A 22285-nucleotide genomic window follows, 5' to 3' on the forward strand; every position below is an offset into this window, starting at 1 on the left:
TAGGGGGAAAACTCAAACAGTATAGCATTTGGTAAAGTGGAACGTGAAAGCCTTCCCTCCACTGGCCCTTAGTCCCTTACCCCAGAGGCAGCCATGCTACCAGTTGGCTGTGTTGCCCAGACCCAAGGTGGTCCCTGGGCTCCAAAGGCAGGTTGCCTATATTCAAACCCAGCTCCATCATTTATTAGCCATAGACGTTGAACAATTCAGCTAACCTCCCTGTGCCTTGGTATACTTATCTATAAAACTAGGATAATAACAGGACTTGCTTTTGAGGTTACTGGGGGAAAATATTTTTTAATTTCAATAAAGCACTTAGAATAGTGATTGGCACATGGTTAAGTGCTTAATCAAAGTAAATTGTTATCTACCTCTTTTTAAATAACAGTTATTAGGGTTCTGTGGTGTGGATGTCTTTTATTATAACCCATGTGGTTTATAGATTCACTAACTAGTTTCTGCAAACTCAGGATCCAATACCGAGAAGTTGGGGCCACATGGAACATCAAGAATGTGTGGTTATGGTTTTCTAACTTGGAACCCAGTGACATCAGAGCTTGCAGGGGTTCACCTGCTGGCCTGAAGATACTGTAAGAAACCATTTTCTAGCTGGGGTCACTTCTTCATTCTTCTAGACCTAATGTTCTCAAACCAGACATCCTTTCCTTCCTCCCAAGTTCTGTGTCCGGGGAAACCAGCACCCTGGACGATGAGCTCTGCTCTGAGCTTAAATTGCTACCAATTAGAGTTAGAGCAGTTTTTCTCTCTCCTCTTCAACATGCTGGGCTGGCAATACTGTGGCTTCCCAGCAGGTTAAAGTGATCACAAGTATCTTGGAATAGATCTCTTTCCTGGAGAGAAAGAAGGGAAACAAGATAAACCAGATGGATCTAAATTGAACACGCTGTTCCTGGCACTTAATTTCCCAAAAGGCATTTTGGTGGCCTCCTGGGAATACTTCCCAAGCAATGCCTGGAGTTTTAACCATTTGACAGCCGTTAACCATGTTGAGCCTCATGGGGCTTAGCTCCCCACCCACCAGTGAAGAGCACCAGCAGAAACTACCGTTTGCCCTGGGAAAATGTCCTATAAGTAGCACCAACAAATCTTCCCCCAATAAGAGCAGGCCACAAGCAATGCTGACAACAGTGCTCAGCAGAGCCTTGATCTGAAAACGCCGAGAAGAAAGAGAAAGACCCAAGCTAGCCCCTTGGAAGCAAATTTTCCATCTTCCTCAATTAAGATGTCCATGCCTCTGTTGTTCCTTTTTGTTGGTGGCACTATTCCGTAGCACTCGGGGGGTTAAAGGCAGATCAGTAGGAGGCAGAATTCCCAGACATTGTTGTTCTTTCACCTCTCGTGTCTAATCAGCTATGGGTCAGGTCTGTTCAGTTATGGGTCTTCCATCCATCCCACCTTGTGCATTGCTAATGTGTATTTCCTGGTTCAACAGAGTATATTGGAACTATTGGCACTTTGTTGACACTCAGCTAAGGGCACAAATTCTAACAATTGTTGACCTCCAGGAAGCCACTTAACTTTGCTGAGTCTTGGTCGCAACGGTTAAAGGAGGAAACCAAAGCTGAATGCGACATTATTGTAAAAGTGAGAGTCGCATTACAAGTGCCCAGTGCTGCTGGTACCTGCTGGATGCTCAAAAAATACCTGTCAGGCTGCTGAAGTAGAAGTGAACGGAGACTTCCAGTTAAATGTGGTGGAACTGACATGTATGTGCAATTTTACTGCTTCCCCAAACCACAATAAAATGGTAACACAGGGCTAAAAACAAGTGTAAACGTATAAGGACACAGAGAACGAAAACAGCATAGCCTTGATCTGTGTGACCTATAATTCAAAGGGAACAAAAAAGAAAGCTTCATTGTAACACCTCTGTATCAGTTATCACACTTGCATAACGAACCATCCCAAAACTTAATGGCTTAAAACAAATACCATTTTATTTGCTCACAGTTGTGAGTCAGTGATTTGGGCTGGGCTCATACAGGTGGATCTTCTGCTAGAATTAACTAGCTCACTCATTTGCAGTAAGCTGGGAGCTGGTATGACTTAGGGCTGGGCTCTGCTGGGATGGTTTATCTTCTCCCTGCACGTGGTCTCACCATCCAGGAGGCTGGCCTTTGCTTCTCCACTTGGTGGGCTCCGGGTTCCCAGCAGCCAGAGGGTAAGACCCAATGCACTAGCCTCTGCATGCCTCAAATTTGCTAATACCTCATTGGCGAGTCACAGATTCAGTGGCCAAGCCCAGACTCAATGTAGGAGAGATCTACACAAGGTCACAGATACCTTGGTTCATTCCTGCAACAGTCTACGACAACCTCTGAAGCACGTTTACCATCTTTGCCAATTAAGATGATCATGTCTGTGTTGCCTCTTATTAATAGAGATGCTATTCAATGGTGCTGACAGAGTCAAAGCTAGATCAAAAGAGATAAAAAGCAGGTGGACAAGAAAGACCAACTTAGCAGACCAGAGAAAATGGAAACCAAAGCCTGAAGTGGGGGACTGAAGGAAGCTGGTTCATTCTATAGAACCCTAGAGATTCAGAAATTGAAGCTACCAAGTATCAATACATCTGAAATTCAGAGTACAGGTGGGGCTAAAAACAGAAGAATAGGCTAAACGTCTGCGTAAGAGGCACTATCTCGACCCTCTGCATCTTTGTTCCTGCCCCACACAACCAAGTGAATACCTTTCTATATCCCAGGATTGAGGTATACTCTGTGGAGAGGTAAAAATGGAAAGATTCTTATCTTGGGATAACAGGCATTGCTAAAGGTGGGGACACCATACTGAAAACAGGGAGATTACCCAATTGACAGTAAAAGAACATTAATGAGAAAATTAATTAATTCCACAATTGATTAGTAGGAATTCCAAAGAGCAAGAAGACACAGAAAAAGAGAAGTGAAAGTTATCAAAGACTTCAATACATTTCAATAAAATTTCCCAGAACTTAAGTAAATGAGTTGGAAAAGACCCACTGAGTACTTTGTGGAATGAATTTAAAAAGAAAAAACAACTAAGGCGAATCATTGTGAAATTCAGGATATCAGGGATAAAGAGAAAATCCTAATGGCGTCCACAGAGAAAAGATCAAACAAACAACAACAATGAAAACAGGTGACATACATAAGTTCAGAAATCTACATGGCATCAGACTTAATGGCCACAGGAGATGCTAGAAGATAATGGAGCAATGCGTTCAGAATAGTGAGTGGAGAGGGGACCTTCAAGATGGCGGAGAACTAAGCCATGGAGATCACCTTCCCCCCAACAAATACATCAAAAATACATCTACATGTGGAACAATTCCTACAGAACACCCAGTGAACACGGGCAGAAGACCTCAGACTTCCCAAAAGGCAAGAAAATACCCATGTACCTGAGTAGGGCAAAAGAAAAAAGAAAAAACAGAGACAAAAGAATAGGAATGGGGGGCTTCCCTGGTGGCGCAGTGGTTGAGAGTCCGCCTGCCGATGCAGGGGGCATGGGTTTGTGCCCTGGTCCGGGAAGATCCCACATGCCGCGGAGCGGCTGGTCCTGTGAGCCATGGCCACTGAGCCTGCACGTCCGGAGCCTGTGCTCTGCAACAGGAGAGGCCACAACAGTGAGAGGCCCACGTACCGCAAAAAAAAAAAAAAAGAATAGGGATGGGACCTCCACCTCTGGGAAGGAGCTGTGAAGGAGGAAACGTTTCCACACACTAGGAAGCCCCATCACTGGCGGAGACAGGGGGGTGGGCGGGGGGGAAGCTTCAGAGCCATGGAGGAGAGCGCAGCAACAAGGGTGCAGAGGGCAAAGCGGAGAGATTCCAGCACAGAGGATTGGGGCCAACCAGCACTCACCAGCCAGAGAGGCTTGTCTGCTCACCCGCCAGGGTGGGTGGGAGCTGGGAGCTGAGGCTCAGCCTTCCTAGGTCAGATCTCAGGGAGAGGACTGGGGTTGGCTGCGTGAACACAGCCTGAAAGGGGCTAGTGTGCCACAACTAGCCGGGAGGGAGTCCAGGAAAAAGTCTGGACCTGCCAAGAGGCAAAAGACCTTGTTTCGGGGTGCACGAGGAAGAGGATTCCTTCCCCGTCTGCCCACAGAAGGCAGAGAACCACCTAAGTGAGCTCTAGAGATAGGCGCGAGCCATGGCTATCAGCTCGGACCCCAGAGACGGGCATGAAACGCTAACAGTGCTGCTGCAGCCACCAAGAATCCTGCGTGCAAGCACAGGTCACTCTCCACACCTCTCTCCCGGGAGCCTGTGCAGCCCGCCACTGCCAGGGTCCTGTGATCCAGGGACAACTTCCCCGGGACAACACACGGTGCGCCTCAGGCTGTTGAAACGTCATGCTAGCCTCTGCCGCCACAGGCTCGCCCTGTATTCCAATTCTGACTACCGTACCCCTCCCTCCCCCAGTCCTGAATGAGTAAGAGCGGCCCTACTCAGCGGCTGCTCATGTCGGGGTGGGGAGCAACGGCCTGAGGGTGACCTACACTCAGGTGAGGCCAAAACAAAAGCTGAACCCCAGGAGCTATGCGAACAAAGAAGAGAAAGGGAAATTTCTCCATGCAGCCCCAGGAGCAGCAGATTAAATCCCCACAATCAACTTGATGTACCCTGCATCTGTGGAATACCTGATTACACAACAAATTTTCCCAAAATTTAGGCAGTGGACTTTGGGAGCAACTGTAGACTTGGGGTTTACTCTCTGCAACTGATTTGTTTCTGACTTTTATGTTTATCTTAGTTTAGTGTTTAGGGCTTGTTATCATTGGTGCATTTGCTTATTGGTTTTGTTGCTCTCTTTTTTTTTTTTTTTACATCTTTATTAGAATATAATTGCTTTACAATGGTGTGTTAATTTCTGCTTTATAACAAAGTGAATCAGTTATACATATACATATGTTCCCATATCTCCTCCCTCTTGCGTCTCCCTCCCTCCCACCCTCCCTATCCCACCCCTCCAGGCGGTCACAAAGCACCGAGCTGATCTCCCTGTGCTATGCAGCTGCTTCCCACTAGCTATCTACCTTACGTTTGGTAGTGTGTATATGTCCATGCCTCTCTCTCGCTTTGTCACAGCTTACCCTTCCCCCTCCCCATATCCTCAAGTCCATTCTCTAGTAGGTCCGTGTCTTTATTCCTGTCTTACCCCTAGGTTCTTCATGACATTTTTTTTTTCTTAAATTCCATATATATGTGTTAGCATACAGTATTTGTCTTTCTCTTTCTGACTTACTTCACTCTGTATGACAGACTCTAGGTCTATCCACCTCATTACAAATAGCTCAATTTCGTTTCTTTTTATGGCTGAGTAATATTCCATTGTATATATGTGCCACATCTTCTTTATCCATTCATCTGATGATGGACACTTAGGTTGTTTCCATATCCAGGCTATTGTAAATAGAGCTGCAATGAACATTTTGGTACATGACTCTTTTTGAATTATGGTTTTCTCAGGGTATATGCCCAGTAGTGGGATTGCTGGGTCATATGGGAGTTCTATTTGTAGTTTTTTAAGGAACCTCCATACTGTTCTCCATAGTGGCTGTACCAATTCACATTCCCACCAGGAGTGCAAGAGTGTTCCCTTTTCTCCACACCCTCTCCAGCATTTATTGTTTGTAGATTTTTTGATGATAGCCATTCTGACTGGTGTGAGATGATATCTTTGTACTTTTCAATTGCATTTCTCTAATGATTAATGATGCTGAGCATTCTTTCATGTGTTTGTTGGCAGTCTGTATATCTTCTTTGGAGAAATGTCTATTTAGGTCTTCTGCCCATTTTTGGATTGGGTTGTTTGTTTTTTTGTTATTGAGCTGCATGAGCTGCTTATAAATTTTGGAAATTAATCCTTTGTCAGTTGCTTCATTTGCAAATATTTTCTCCCATTCTGAGGGTTGTCTTTTGGTCTTGTTTATAGTTTCCTTTGCTGTGCAAAAGCTTTTAAGTTTCATTAGGTCCCATTTGTTTATTTTTGTTTTTATTTCCATGTCTCTAGGAGGTGGGTCAAAAAGGATCTTGCTGTGATTTATGTCATAGAGTGTTCTGCCTATGTTTATCAAACTAAGAGTTTGATAGTTTCTGGCCTTACATTTAAGTCTTTAATCCATTTTGAGCTTATTTTTGTGTATGGTGTTAGGGAGTGATCTAATCTCATACTTTTACATGTAGCTGTCCAGTTTTCCCAGCACCACTTATTGAAGAGGCTGTCCTTTCTCCACTGTACATTCCTGCCTCCTTTATCAAAGATAAGGTGACCATATGTGCGTGGGTTTATCTCTGGGCTTTCTATCCTGTTCCATTGATCTATCTTTCTGTTTTTGTGCCAGTACCATACTGCCTTGATGACTGTAGCTTTGTAGTATAGTCTGAAGTCAGGGAGCCTGATTCCTCCAGCTCCATTTTTCGTTCTCAAGATTGCTTTGGCTATTCGGGGTTTTTTGTGTTTCCATACAAATTGTGAAATTTTTTGTTCTAGTTCTGTGAAAAATGCCATTGGTAGTTTGATAGGGTTGCGTTGAATCTGTAGATTGCTTTGGGTGGTATAGTCATTTTCACAATGTTGATTTTTCCAATCCAAGAACATGGTATATCTCTCCATCTATTTGTATCATCTTTAATTTCTTTCATCAGTGGCTTATAATTTTCTGCATACAGGTCTTTTGTCTCCTTAGGTAGGTTTATTCCTAGATATTTTATTCTTTTTGTTGCAGTGGTAAATGGGAGTGTTTTCTTGATTTCACTTTCAGATTTTTCATCCTTAGTGTATAGGAATGCCAGAGATTTCTGTGCATTAATTTTGTATCCTGCTACTTTACCAAATTCATTGATTAGCTCCAGTAGTTTTCTGGTGGCATCTTTAGGATTCTCTATGTATAGTATCATGTCACCTGCAAACAGTGACAGCTTTACTTCTTCTTTTCCGATTTGGATTCCTTTTATTTCCTTTTCTTCTCTGATTGCTGTCGCTAAAACTCCCAAAACTATGTTGAATAAGAGTGGTGAGAGTGGGCAACCTTGTCTTGTTCCTGGTCTTAGTGGAAATGCTTTCAGTTTTTCACCATTGAGGACGATGTTGGCTGTGGGTTTGTCATATATGGCCTTTATTATGTTGAGGAAAGTTCCATCTATGCCTACTTTCTGCAGCGTTTTTATCATAAATGGTGTTGAATTTTGTTGAAAGCTTTTTCTGCATCTATTGAGATGATCAATCATATGGTTTTTCTCCTTCAATTTGTTAATATGGTTTATCACATTGATTGATTTGCGTCTATTGAAGAATCCTTGCATTCCTGGAATAAACCCCACTTGATCATGGTGTATGATCCGTTTAATGTGCTGTTGGATTCTGTTTGCTAGTATTTTGTTGAGGATTTTTGCATCTATGTTCATCAGTGATATTGGCCTGTAGTTTTCTTTCTTTGTGACATCCTTGTCTGGTTTTGGTAACAGGGTGATGGTGGCCTCGTAGAATGAGTTAGGGAGTGTTCCTCCCTCTGCTATATTTTGGAAGAGTTTGAGAGGGATAGGTGTTAGCTCTTCTCTAAATGTTTGATGGAATTCACCTGTGAAGCCATCTGGTCCTGGGCTTTTGTTTGTTGGAAGATTTTTAATCACGGTTTCAATTTCAGTGCTTGTGATTGGTCTGTTCATATTTTCTATTTCTTCCTGATTCAGTCTTGGCAGGTTGTGCATTTCTAAGAATTTGTCCATTTCTTCCAGATTGTCCATTTTATTGGCATAGAGTTGCTTGTAGTAATCTCTCCTGATCTTTTGTATTTCTGCAGTGTCAGTTGTTACTTCTCCTTTTTCATTTCTAATTCTACTGATTTGGGTATTCTCCCTTTTTTTCTTGATGAGTCTGGCTAATGGTTTATCAATTTTGTTTATCTTCTCAAAGAACCAGCTTTTAGTTTTATTGATCTTTGCTATCGTTTCCTTCATTTCTTTTTCATTTATTTCTGATCTGATTTTTATGATTTCTTTCCTTCTGCTAACTTTGGGGTTTTTTTGTTCTTCTTTCTCTACTTGCTTTAGGTGCAAGGTTAGGTTGTTTATTCGAGATGTTTCCTGTTTCTTAAGGTAGGATTGTATTGATATAAATCCATATTCTTGGATGGGAAGAATCAACATTGTGAAAATGACTATACTACCCAAAGCAATATACAGATTCAATGCAATCCCTATCAAACTACCAATGGCATTTTTCACAAAACTAGAACAAAAAATTTCACAATTTATATGGAAACACAAAAGACCCCGAATAGCCAAAGCAATCTTGAGAACGAAAAACGGAGCTGGAGGAATCAGGCTCCTGGACTTTAGACTATACTACAAAGCTACAGTAATGAAGACCGTATGAAAGACTGGCATGAAAACAGAAATATAGATCAATGGAACAGGATTCAAAGCCCAGAGATAAACCCATACACATATGGTCACCTTATTTTTGATAAAGGAGGCAAGAATATAAAACGGAGGAAAGACAGCCTCTTCAATAGTGGTGCTGGGAAATCTGGACAGCTACATGTAAAAGAATTAAATTAGAGCACTCCCTGACACCATACACAAAAATAAACTCAAAATGGATTAAAGACCTAAATGTAAGGCCAGACACTATAAAACCCTTAGAGGAAAACATAGGCAGAACACTCTTTGACATAAATCACAGCAAGATCCTTTTTGACCCACCTCCTAGAGACATGGAAATAAAAACAAAAATAAACAAATGGGACCTAATGAAACTTCAAAGCTTTTGCACAGCAAAGGAAACCATAAACAAGGTGAAAAGACAACCCCCAGAATGGGAGAAAGTTTTTGCAAACGAAGCAACTGACAAAGGATTAATCTCCAAAATATACAAGCATCTCATGCAGCTCAATTTCAAAAAACAAACAACCCAATCCAAAAATGGGCAGAAGACCTAAATAGACATTTCTCCAAAGAAGATATACAGACTGCCAACAAACACATGAAAGGATGCTCAACATCACTAATCATTAGAGAAATGCAGATCAAAACTACAATGAGGTATCACCTAACACCGATCAGAATGGCCATCATCAAAAAATCTACTAATAGTAAATGCTGGAGAGAGTGTGGAGAAAAGGGAACCCTCTTGCACTGTTGGTGGGAATGTAAATTGATACAGCCACTATGGAGAACAGTATGGAGGTTCCTTAAAAAACTAAAAATCGAACTACCATATGACCCAACATTCCCACTACTGGGCATATACCCTGAGAAAACCATAATTCAAAAAGAAGCATGTACCACAGTGTTCATTGCAGCACTGTTTACAATAGCCAGGACATGGAAGCAACCTAAGTGTCTATCTACAGATGAATGGATAGAGAAGATGTGACACATATATACAATGGAATATTACTCAGACATAAAAAGAAACGAAATTGAGTTATTTGTAGTGAGGTGGATGGACCTAGAGTCTGTCATACAGAGTGACGTAAGTCAGAAAGAAAAATACCGTATGCTAACACATATATATGGAATCTAAAAAATAATGGTTCTAATGAACCTTGGGGCAGGACGGGAATAAAGACGCAGACGTAGGGAATGGAGTTGAGGACACGGGGTGGGGGGAAGGGTAAGCTGGGACGAAGTGAGAGAGTAACATTGACATATATAGACTACCAAATGTAAAATAGGTAGCTAGTGGGAAGCAGCTGCATAGGACATGGAGATCAGCTTGTTGCTTTGTGACCACCTAGAGTGGTGGGTTAGGGAGGGTGGGAGGGAGACACAAGAGGGAGGGGATATGGGGATGTATGTATACATATAGCTGATTCACTTTGTTTTACAGCAGAAACTAACACAACATTGTAAAGCAATTATACTCCAATAAAGACATTAAAAAATACTGTTACATAAAGTTTTTGTTATACAAGATGCGTAAGTTCTAGACATCTACTGTACAACATAATGAGTATAGTTAACAATGCTGTGTTATGCACTTCAATAAATGTTAAGAGGGTAAAAAAAAAAAGTGATGAGTGGAAATGAATTTCATACCAGAGTGCCACGCTCAGCCAAACTATAATTGTGATGGAAGGCTAAGGATATTTTAGACATTAAAGATCTGGAGAAATATACCTTACATGCATTCTTCCTTTGGGAGAAATGAGGAAGACATAGAAATCAGAGCAAAGGTGTGCCAGTTATTAGCTAATTGCCCGTTAGCTGCAAACCTACACTTCTATACTCTGCTGTGTGATGCTGAGGCCAAGACTCTAAAAATCCCTTTCACCTTGGCCCGCTGGCCCCCTGTTAAGCTCTCTAATGGGGAGAGATTACTAGAGGGCGACAGGAGGGCTGGAGAAGGGAGAAGGGACTTTCTCCTTCCTGTTGGATTCCTCTCTACTTGTGGTTCCTGAGAGCATCACACTGGCAACCCTTCACCCCACAGAAACAGCTCCTTCCTGTAGCAACAGTTGAGTCCAGTCTGCAGTTTTCTCAACACTTGCAGAAGCAACTTTTCTGGGCCCTTTAGAGATACCAGCACCAGCTATGTCACCTCCTTCACCCCCAGCACACGCAGTTAAAATAGCTGGCGTGGTTTCTAAAGCCTGACTGATATACAGGGGATCCAACACAGGATAAAAAGTTAAAACTCCAAGGATGATAGTGAGAGTAGATTCCAGGGCAATAGCTATGCGTCAGACTGGTGGCTTGCTTGAACTGATAGCCCCAGTTCGTGACCTTCCTGTATCCATGTTCTTTGCAAAGTGACTTTTCAGATTCTTCCATCAAGACGTGGAGTCTATTTCTGTTCTCCTTGATTCTGGCCTTGTGACATGTTTGGCCAATAAAATATAATGGGAGTCATGGTGAGCCAGCTCCAATCCTAGCCTCAAGAAGCCTTGCATATTTCCTTTCTCTCTCTTGGATCCTTATTTCCATCATGAAGTCTTGTCTAACCTGCTGGAGGATAAGAGACCATGAGGCATGCCATCCAGTAGCCAGCTACCCATCCCCTCCCCAGGCAGAGATGCAGTTAACTGCAGATGCCTGAGGAAGTCCTGCCGAGACCAGGAGGACCATCCAGCTGAATTCAGCCCCAAATGCCAACCTGCAGAATTGTGAGCTAAATAAATGATTGTTGTTTTTAACCACTAAATGCTTGGGCGATTTATTATGCAGAAACAGCTAACTGATCCACAGACTTAGAGAATAACCAGTCCACACCGGACCAGGAGGATTGAAGGCTCACAGATGGATGAATGCAAGAAGCAAAAGTGATATCATTAGGGAAGCTAATATGTTCTCTGGAGGGCAGTGGGGTGAGTTGGAGTAAAGGCTTGCAGCTGCTTCTTGTAAGCCTTGTAGAAACATTCAGTGTGACCTACGTATATGTATAACAGATAGAAATAAAATTCAAATTTACAAAAATGAACGGACTTTGTGGATTTCCTTCTGTAGTGAATGTCAACTCACGATCGTGGACTTGAATCCCAAGGCGTGGTTTCAGCAATCTTGTCTTTTCATGACTGCTGTTTTCACTAGTGGACATGCAGGCAATATTCATCAGTAGTACTCATCGTGCTGCTCGGGCCATCACTCCCAAATCCAATCATCATCTTTGATTCTACCTCCTAAATATGGCGGTCCACCTCTCTCATTGCCATGCCCCTGCAAGAGCTCAGGACACCATCTCTCTCTTGGACCATTACAGCAGCTTCTGAACTAGTGTCCCTGCCTCTCTTCTTTCTTTTTTTTTTTTTTTTTGCGGTACACGGGCCTCTCACTGCTGTGGCCTCTCCCGTTGCGGAGCACAAGCTCTGGACGCGCAGGCCCAGTGGCCATGGCTCACGGGCTCAGCCGCTCCGCGGCACATGGGATCTTCCTGGACCAGGGCACGAACCCGCGTCCCCTGCATCGGCAGGCAGACTCTCAACCACTGCGCCACCAGGGAAGCGCCTCTCTTCTTTCTTGTTTCCTTCAAATAGTCTTCACTGAGCTTCCAGAATGATCTCTCTAAACAAGTCATCTCAGCCCATGGCCCTGTCTAAAATCCTTTATTGATTCCCCTTTGTCTACAGGACAAAGTGTAAACTCCTTAGGATGGCATACATGGCCCTTCTTGCTCTGGACTCTTACCTTTCCAGATTCACCTCTTGCCAACTGTCAAGCTTGTCTCCAGCCTTACTGAGCCTCCTGCCACCCCTCATTTTTGTCATGCTCTGCTTTTCTGCCAAGTTTTTGCACATTGGATTCCCTCTGGCAGACTCTGTTGGCTGCCTACTCAAAACTCACTCTTTTATTTTTGCCTGCAGAATCCTAGAAATCCCTTGGTCTCAGGGAAGGTGAGCCTTAGCCCTAGTCTAGAGGTAGACATATATCCTAGTTCTGGGTAATTATTTGTAAGAGGAAGTCACTATGGAACATATGGAAAGTTTTTCCCTTCCTGATAAGAGGCAGGTATGCCAGTCAAAACTCTCAACCCCATGGTCCCCTAGCTTTCTTCCCCAGAACTTGGACTTCCTGTAGACCAGTAGGAGAAAGGAAAGGGATGCTGACTGGAACCCAGACTTCATAGAGCCTCTGCACCAATGCTAGAAACCAGTTACCACCAGACATTTTGTTATGTCAAGAAATAACTCCCTCTTTGTTTATGCCACTGTTCACTGGGCATTTCTTGAAGCTGAAAGCATTTATGCTGGACATTATCTACCTTCCCAAACTAAATCCTTCTCACCCTACAGGACTCAGCAAAGTCACTACCTGGACCAGACTTAAAAACCCTGTTCCCTAACCCTATGTACTAGAGCTTCTTTAAGTATTAACATAATGGCAAAAAACACCAGCTCTGAAGCCAGACTGTCTAGGTTCATAGCCTAGCTCTACTACCTACTAGTTGGTAACCTTGGACAAGTCATTTACCCTCTCTGTGCCTCAGTTTCCTATCTATTAAATGGGGTGTGAGACTATTACTAACCTCATCTAATTGTCGTAAGGGTTTATTGAGTTAATGTATGTAATGTACTTTGTATCTGGCTCCTGGTAATCATTCAATTAATATTTGCTGTTATTAATACAAGCTTCATCATTCTCTGTTACAATAGCCTAATAGTCCTGTCCCTGATAGATTAATGAATGAATTTCATTCATTGTATGAATAAGGTTAATGAATGCAGAGGTGCATCTGTCAAGTTTATTGCATTCCCAGGGATACCTGGCCTAGAGATACTGCCCACTAAATATTTACTGAATAGATAAACATATGTCACACAATGTGAACAGTATATGAAGAGTAAACCAAGTCAAACATTAACCCAGTTGGGATGGCTTTTTTCACATGAAGCCAGGGAAGGAGTTACAGATCAGCAACTTAGTGAGTTCTAGAAGGCTACTACAGGAAAAATTCCCATAGTTGGCTCAAAGGACAAATACCCATGTGCTCATAAAGCCCCTGGGTATCCAGCTTCACTCAATCAAGAAAAAAAATCACTAGATCAGCCAAGAGATACTCAACAGTCAGTGCTGGGCTGTAGCATTTTGCCTTGTCCTGGTCCAAATCTGGCCTTCTTGAGATGAAGCCTGTAATCAAAGGTAGAACGTAGGAGATAACAATGAATCAAAGCACCCTGATTCCAGATAATCGTTTCCCCAGTATCTTTCTTGTTTCAGTTTGAATTACAATGCTTTTTCTCTTGCCACTCACACTGTTAGCAGGGCAACTTCTACTCTCTGGACTTTCGGCTCATCCTTATTCTTCACTTGGGCTGGAACCTCATGACAAAGCTATTCTTTGTAGCGTGTGTGCGTGCTACATGTGCAAGCGTGTGTATTTGTGTAAAAGTAGAGAAGGGAAACCTAGCACAAGCATGATTGCATACAAGTATTTTCTGGTGCGTGTGCAGTTTTATTCCCTCATGTCTGCTGACAAGTGACAGGGAAAATACTTGCTGGGTCTTCAGAAAGCTTCTATTATTGCCCTTCATGATAATTTACTTTATCTCTTTCTTTTCCATTCACCTTGAGCCATTATGGCTTCTTTCTTTGCAGCTCAGTAATTGGAAAACTGGTTTACAAATCTACTTTTTCTTCACTAAAGGATTTTTTCCTCATCACACATAGAACCAAGGGAAAGAGAAGAGAAAGGAGGAAAAGAACACACTTTAGTGAGATCTAAAAGGATGAAAATTGAATTTATTTACTATTCCCACATATTATTTTTCAAGAAAAATGGGAAAAGGACACAGGAATTTGATACTTTGGATAACACAATGCTAAAGCCACACAAGGGATATATTTTTTAATGTATTTAAAAATATTTGTAGCCTCTAGATCAAAGACTTTAAACTACCTTTGTGGGAGGATGTCAGCTCCAGAGATCACTCCATAACAGAGGAATAACAATGACAATAATAATATTAACAACAGCTCACCTTGATTAAGGATTGTGCTAAGTACTTTATATATCATACTTCATTCACTCCCAGCAAACCCAGAGGTGGGTTCCATTATTACCTCATTTTCAAAAAAGGAAACTGAAGTTAAAAGAGGTTAAAAATAACTTACCTGAGGTCATGGAGCTAATACATGGAGAGGCTAAGACCTCAAACTAGGTCTGACTCCAAAGCCTACAGTCTCAACCAGCCTGAGAATTTACATAGCATGCATGACCAGTATGGGAAGGGTTTCTGGACCCACCGCGAAACTACCTACATTTTGTCAGGGGTCTCCCATTCAAGTTCTTATGATTTGAGAAGCCTGGTTTTGATCCAAAGGGTAACCAAAGAGTGTAGGCAGGAGGTAAAAAGTACAGCTGGCACCTGTACTTTTGCTTGCTTGCTCCAGAAGTATTTTTAAAGACTACGTAATTAGGCAGGTCTTTTTAATTTGCAAAAACAACCAAATCCCCCATACCTTTCCAGGAGCCCCTGTAAATGCAGAGAACCTCTGTGGAGGTAGACAGTGCAGTCAGACTGCTGGGAACGTCACCCTCATCTGCCTCTCACTAGCTGTATGATCTTCTGCAGGTTCTTCACCTCCTTTTTCTTATCTGTAAAGTGAATATAATAATAGCATCTGCCTCAAGTCCTCCAATCTAGAGAATCATCCACAAGCCTTGAAACCTAATGGAATTTGCCCCTTGGGTTTTGAAATTTCGCAAGGGTGACCTCTTTCTTCTTTACATTTTTGCCCTTTGGAATGGGAATGTCTGTAACTGCCCGTCCCACCATTGTATTCTGGAAGCAGATAACTGGTTTTCTAATTTCATAGGTTCACAGGTAGAGGGGGATTTTGGCCTAGGATGTTATCCTACAGAGTCTCACCCCCACTTGATTTAGATGATTTAAGTGATGAGATTTGGGACTTTTGAGCTGATATTTAGATGAGATTTTTGGACAGGTTGATGCTTTAATGGGTTGAAATTTGGGGGGATGTAGGGATGTGGTGAATGTATTTTGCCTGTGGGAGAGAAATGAATCTTTGGGGCCCAGAGGACAGGTAACAATAGGCTGAATAATGCTCCCCTACAAAAGATATCCCTGTCCCAGTTCCTGTAACCTATGAATGTTATCATATGATGAGAGAGAAAGAAAAAGAGAGAGCTTTGCCAATGTGATTAGGAATTTTGAGATGGTGAGGTTATCCTGGATTGTCCAGGTGGGACCTAAATGCCTTTTGTTTGTTTTTGTTAGAATTATCATTATTATGGGCATTGGAAGGCTTTCAGGAAATCGAACTTTGCAAGGGTCCTTCAGTAGGGGTCTGTGGATGTTCTGGGGTAAATTATAAATTCCCAGAATTTGTGTGTGAAATTTGGTGTGTATGTGCATCTAGTTAGTTGTTTATTCGTTTCCCAGGACAGCAGTAACATAGTATCGCAGGCTGGGTGGAAGAATCTGTTCCAAGCCTCTCTCTGGCCTGTGGATGGCTGTCTTCTCTACGTCTCTCACAGCATTGTCCCTCTATGTGTGTCTGTCTATGTGTCCAATTTCTCCTTTTTTCTAAAAAAAGGGATTCATTTATTATTTATTTATTTTATTTTTGGCTGTGTGGGGTCTTAGTTGCGGTACACGCAATCTTTCGTTGAGGTGAGCGGGCTTCTCTCTAGTTGTAGTGTGCGAGTTTTCTCTTCTCTAGTTGTGGCATGCGGTCTCCAGGGTGCGTGGGCTCTGTAGTTGTGACACGTGGCTTCCAGAGTGCGAGGGCTCTGTAGTTTGAGGCACACGGGCTCTAGTTGAGGCACGCAAGCTCAGTAGTTGTGGCGCGCAGGCTTAGTTGCCCCACGGCATGTGGGATCTTAGTTTCCTGACCAGGGATCAAACCCGTGCCCCCTGCATTGCAAAGTAGATTCTTTACCCCTGGACCACCAGGGAAGTCCCCAATTTCTCCTTTTTATAAGGACACAGGTCATATTGGACTAGGGCCACCCTCATTTTAACTTGATCGTCTCTGTTAAAGACTCTGTCTCCAAGTAAGACCGCATTCTGAGGTACTGAGGCTTAGGAGTCCAACATATTTGGTGGGGCGGGGAGCTTAACGATGTGGATGTTTCCAGAGCTTTCATCAGATCTCAAAGCATCCAGTACACACATTCATGCTTGCACAGGCACACATGCTCACAAAGATTAAAACCCTCAGAAAGGATGAAAGCCCAGAGAGTGGGCAGCAGGTAGTGAATGGTGGTGGGGAAAGACTTCCAGGCCCTTGGATTCTCATCTCAGTAGGCAGATGCCAGCTTTGCTAAGCAACATTAAACCGTGTTTTGAAGTAGGCAGTTTATTTGAAGGCAGTGCATGGAGTGGAGGAAGCACAGGCTGTAGAATGAGTCCAATCTGCCTTGACATCACCTAGGCTGTGTTTCTTCAGGGAACTCACTCAACCTCTCTGAGACTGTTTCTTGGTCTAAAAAATACCATGTACCCTAAGGCTATGGATATAAAGTACCAAACTCAGAGTCTGGATCCTAGCAAACATGCAAAGACCCGTTATCATTATGGGTGGGGTACAACTAATGAACAAATATGCTGCTCTGCCTCTGGAAGCCTAGCTCAACGGCAGCACAGAATAAAGGAGTAGTGGTGGTGACTCACGCTCTGCTTTCAATCTGAGACAGACCATGCTTGCCTCGTGTACGTGACTTTGGCAGGCTGGGCTGACAGATATGGCTTTCCAGAAAATGGCTCATTGGTCTTCCAGTAAGTCAAGGAGGCAAGGAATCCTTTAGTCGGTTGCATGGGCACTGCCTCAGTTTGACAAAAGACTTTTGCTCCCACCTGGGGCAGGCTCAGGTTGATGTTGTGTGGAATGTCCAGTGTGTTAGTTAGGGTAAAGGCTGAGCTGCTGTAACAAACAGCCCCAAATGTCATCAGCTTAAACCAGATAAGAACTTATTTGTCTTAATGTCATAGCAGAGAGATAAGAGGTGCTAGGTTGATAGGCTGCCCTGCCATTCTTAACATGTGGCTCTTCCTTGTAGGTACAAAGTGGTGGCTCTTCATCTCTTAACTAGCAGGGAGGGAGAGCATATGCTCAAGATTTTAAGAGAAGACCCTGAGGTCACACATCATCAGCTTATGTCCTATTTGGCCAGAAGTTAGTGACAAGGGCTCATCGAGCTGTAAGAAAGGCTTGGATGCATCATTGTTAACAGGGTTGCCATGTGCCCAGCTAAACTTAATTATTATGGGAAAAGAAGAGAACTAAGAGTGGGGACTACAGCTAGCAGATTGCCTTATCTGGCTCATGGCACCTTTTTCTCATTCTGGGACTGTCCCTTCCTTAGGTAAGTGACCTTGATTATGCTCCTCTTTAAGAAACACCCTCCTCCTGCAACACACACACACACACACCCCTGTATGATTCAGCCCAGATGTGTGGGTATCAGGCCCATGAATATTGGAATATAGAGGTTCAAGCTCCCGTGATTGCATGGTATTTTACAGCCACCTAGCTCTCTCCGTTCCATTATCTTATTTGATCTTCACCTCAGCTTTGAGAGTTAGGCACAGCAAGATTTATTATCTCCTTACAACTGCAGAAAGTGAGTCTCAGAGAAGCTAGTAATTTATCCAAGGCTGCACAGTTCACTGGTTCTAGACTCAAGGTATCTGATACCTAATTTAGAGCATATCCATCTACAGCCAGGGAAAAAGATGGGAAATTGGAACTCAGTTCAATTGGAACAAATTCATTCATTCTTATTAGTGATTCTAGGGGAGTGATGATTGAAAGTAGTTGAAAAACAAGAGAGAAAGTTTACCTTTCTCAGGCATCTTTACACCTCCTGATACCTCTCTTCTGACAGCTCCCAGGTCCAGAATCATCATGTTCTCTTCTGGCAGCATGCATTTGTCTACTGTTGGGGGCCTCCACTACAATAGCTTATGGTACAACACTGTCTATCTACTCCTATCTTTGCTAACTAGGGTTTTCCTTTAAGGATACTTCATGTGTCAACTAGGCGTAAGGAGGAAAGCCATATAATAAAGTTTACACCAGGATGTAAATGTGTAATTAGTTGTTCTAGGAGCATGTGAAATTAAAAAAAACTTGGTTATGATACTAAATGGACTTAGAATTGGTGGAATTTCAGGGGGGTTGGTGGCCAAGTAAAGATGGTTGAGTTTGGGAGGTTCTTTTGACATAAGGCCCCAAATCTTTGCCTGGCAGGAAAGTCTGCCTTAAAATAAGGTTAAGGGATCACAGCAACACATTATCATTAATTAAGCACCTACTATGTCTCTGGCTCTCTCCTGGGCATATTACCTGCATGACCTAATTCAAGTCTATAACAATGCTGTCAGTAAGGTGTGATGGTCCTTATTTTACAGACGATAAGAGTAAGAGCTGCTATTTTGTTTAGCATTTACTACGTGTAAGTTAAGATATGAGGTTTTGTAAGATTAAATACATTGACCAAGGTCAAATACCTAGTAATAAGAACTAGAATTCAAACCCCAAGCCCTATGACTCCAAAATTGGTACTCTTTTTAACATTGCTTCCTCTGATGCCTGCAATTCTACCACTAACACTTTTTCCTCTGGGAAGAGAGGCTACTGGGGATTTCGTATATTCATCTTCCCAGTCCACTTTTTTTTTTTTTAATTTGGTTGTGCCAGGTCTTAGTTGTGGCAGGCAGGCTCCTTAGTTGTGGCTCGCCTGCTCCTTAGTTGTGGTATGTGTGCTTCTTAGTTGCTGCCAGTAGGCTCCTTAGTTGCAGCTTGCAAGCTCCTTAGTTGTGACTCACCAGCTCCTTAGTTGCGGCATGTGAACTCTTAGTTGTGGCATGCATGTGGGATCTAGTTCCCCGACCAGGGATTGAACCTGGGCCCCCTGAATTGGGAGCTCGGAGTCTTAACCACTGCACCACCCAGTCCACTTTTAATCAAATAATTTAGCACAAAAAATTTTAAATATATTGACTGATATATTTGATATATTTCTACAATATATTCATATGAAGTGTTCACTATATATTGAAGTGATTACATATTATTAAGAAAAAAGTGAAAGTATACATAGATGGCATGTTTCCAGTTTGGAAGGAAAAATGTATAAATAGATATAATCTGGGGCTTTCCTGGTGGCACAGTGGTTAAGAATCCGCCTGCCAATGCAGGAGACACGGGTTCGAGCCCTGGTCTGGGAAGATCTCACATGCTGCAGAGCAACTAAGCCCATGCGCCACAACTACTGAGCCCACGCACCACAGCTACTGAGCCTGCACACCTAGAGCCTGTGCTCCGCGACAGGAGAAGCCACTGCAATAAGAAGCCGCGTACCGCAACAAAGAGTAGCCCCCGCTCGCCACAACTAGAGAAACCCTGCATGTAGCAATGAAGACCCAATGCAGCCAAAAATAAATAAATAAAATTTTAAAAATAGATATAATCTGGAAGGATATTTACCAAAACATTCAATGGTTATAACCCCATAACAGAATTAAAGTTTGGAAGTGAATATCTTTTATAATTATGATGATGTCCATCATCTCTCCTGCACATATTCTGATATCTGTAATTGACTACCTCCCCCTTTGCTTTGGGAAATTTCTTCCCCCTCCACGTGCTTTGGATGGAGCTTCCACTCATGGCACGCTGCCCCACTGTGCCTAAGAAATGGACACAAGCCTGGACCAATCAGTGTCCTGTGTGATTGGTCTCATTGGGGAACAAGCTAAGGTGCCGTTATGATGCCCCATCCACACTGATTTGTCCCATCTGAGTCTGTCGGCAGTAGTGCTGGAGAATTTCTGGGGTACTGACAGCTTCCCACCTCAGACATCCATGTCTCTCTGTTTCTCTATCTGAGAATTTTTCCCAGTGCTATAGAAACTTGCCAGCCCAAGTGCAGAGTGCTCACAAGAGCTGGGGATTAACACCCTCAGGGATCATTCTCAGCCAATTAGGGATGGGAGTCTGTGGACAAATCACCTTCTGGCTTCCCTGTCCCCTGGTGGGAGAATTCTGACTTGTGTTCCACGTGTTGCCTCTGAGGGACCCCGCAGGCCTGAACTCCAGTTGCCCACAGTGGAATCTCACTCACTAACACTATGTTGACTCTTCTCCCATCTGTTGAGCTTCCCTTGCTCCCTCACCTGTTTTCCCTGGTACCCTTTCCCAAATACTCTACCTGCATCAAAGGCCTTGTCTCAGGGTCTGGCCCTTTCCCCAAACTTCCCAAACTCAGGTAGAGACGTAGCTATCTCTTTCCGCTTGCATGATAATCCATGAGCATTAAACCCAAAATTCTGGTGGCATGACTTCTACAACATGAGAGTCTGAAAACATGAGACAGATGGACCAACAGAGTCCAAGACTCAGAGAGAGGGTCCTCATGCTGTGGGCATCCTGGGATCCAGCCCACCTTGAGGTCAGCTCCCCTCTGACCCTGATCTAGCCATTACTTGTTACCTTGAGCTTCAGCTAGTGTTGAATTGGGTTTCTGTCCCTTGCAAGCAAAAGAGTTCTGGTAGGATGATGTTTATTTTCTTTTTTTTGCTTATGTTTTTCTCTAATGTAATATACAGAAACTTTTTAATGCAAAAAATATGGCAGAATAGGGCAGCTCCCTGGTGGTCCAGTGGTTAGGATTCCGCTCTTTCACTGCTGTGGCCCAGGTTCCATCCCTGGTCAGGGAACTGAGATCCTGCAAACTGTACGGTGCAGGGGGGAAAAAAAAGGCAGAATGACATTCTAAAGGGAAAAAAAAAAACCCACTGCAAATGTCATTGACATTGTCACATAAATAGCGCATGTGGGTGCACAGTTCACCTTCCTCTCTTAGTATCAGTGAAACCAGGCCTTCCTGAAACAATGGATTCATTGAACCATGAGTCTCCACAGGCAATCACACTCCCCAAATGCTCCCACGGTGCTGAATGACAGAGGGTGTTTCCTTTGTCAGCTCTACCAATCGCCCCGACTCTTAGAATGATTTGGTTGTGGCTTCACATTTGGCCCCAAAGCTGTGCCCAAGTTAATGACTTGGAAAAACATATCATCATCCATGTAATCTGCAGAAACCAGAGAGAGCCCTGCATCACGCATTTCCACTGCAGAGGAAGCATTCGCAAATCCTGCACATTTTAACGATGTTTATATTATTTCTCACAACTATTTAGTTAAATGCTGTATAAACAGATGGGCTTATTTGTTTGGTCCTAATAGTTACAAAATTTGAATATTGTGCATATTGACAATTACAAATATTTGTATTTGCCAAGTAATATTCTTTCCATTTAAAAATTCCTTTATGCTAAAGAGGAAGCTGGTTTAGTCTTTATAGAAACGTACTATGGCTTTATGTTTCCATGGCTTTTCTATAACCAGAGGTATTCACAGATTGCTGGGTATCACTGGGAAGAGGAATGGAAATAAACCACAGAACACTGTCACGCTGTACTCAGAGCTTGGTTACATCTTCATACACAGCTCCATTCTATGTCTTGAGGCAAACATCAACAAAACAAAACTGGTGCAAATAAGATGGCTCTAATTCTCAAAAATGTGCAATTTCTTTATAATTCCATGTTTAGGAATTTGCACTAAGAATCCAAATTACAGATGTGAGCAAAGATATATATGGATAGATATGTAATGCAGTAGTATTTATAATAAATATTGGAAACAATTCAAATGTAAAATAATTATTAAATTGTGGTGTATTCATAACATGAAAATCTGTGCAACAATTAAAAACAATAATGTAGATTTCATGGCAGTGGGGCAGAGCTATTTCAACAATATAAGTGAAAAAAGGCAGATTACAAAAGACTATGGGGACTTACCTGG

The sequence above is a fragment of the Delphinus delphis genome, chromosome 8 (genome assembly GCF_949987515.2).
Source record: "Delphinus delphis chromosome 8, mDelDel1.2, whole genome shotgun sequence".
NCBI lineage: Eukaryota > Metazoa > Chordata > Mammalia > Artiodactyla > Delphinidae > Delphinus > Delphinus delphis.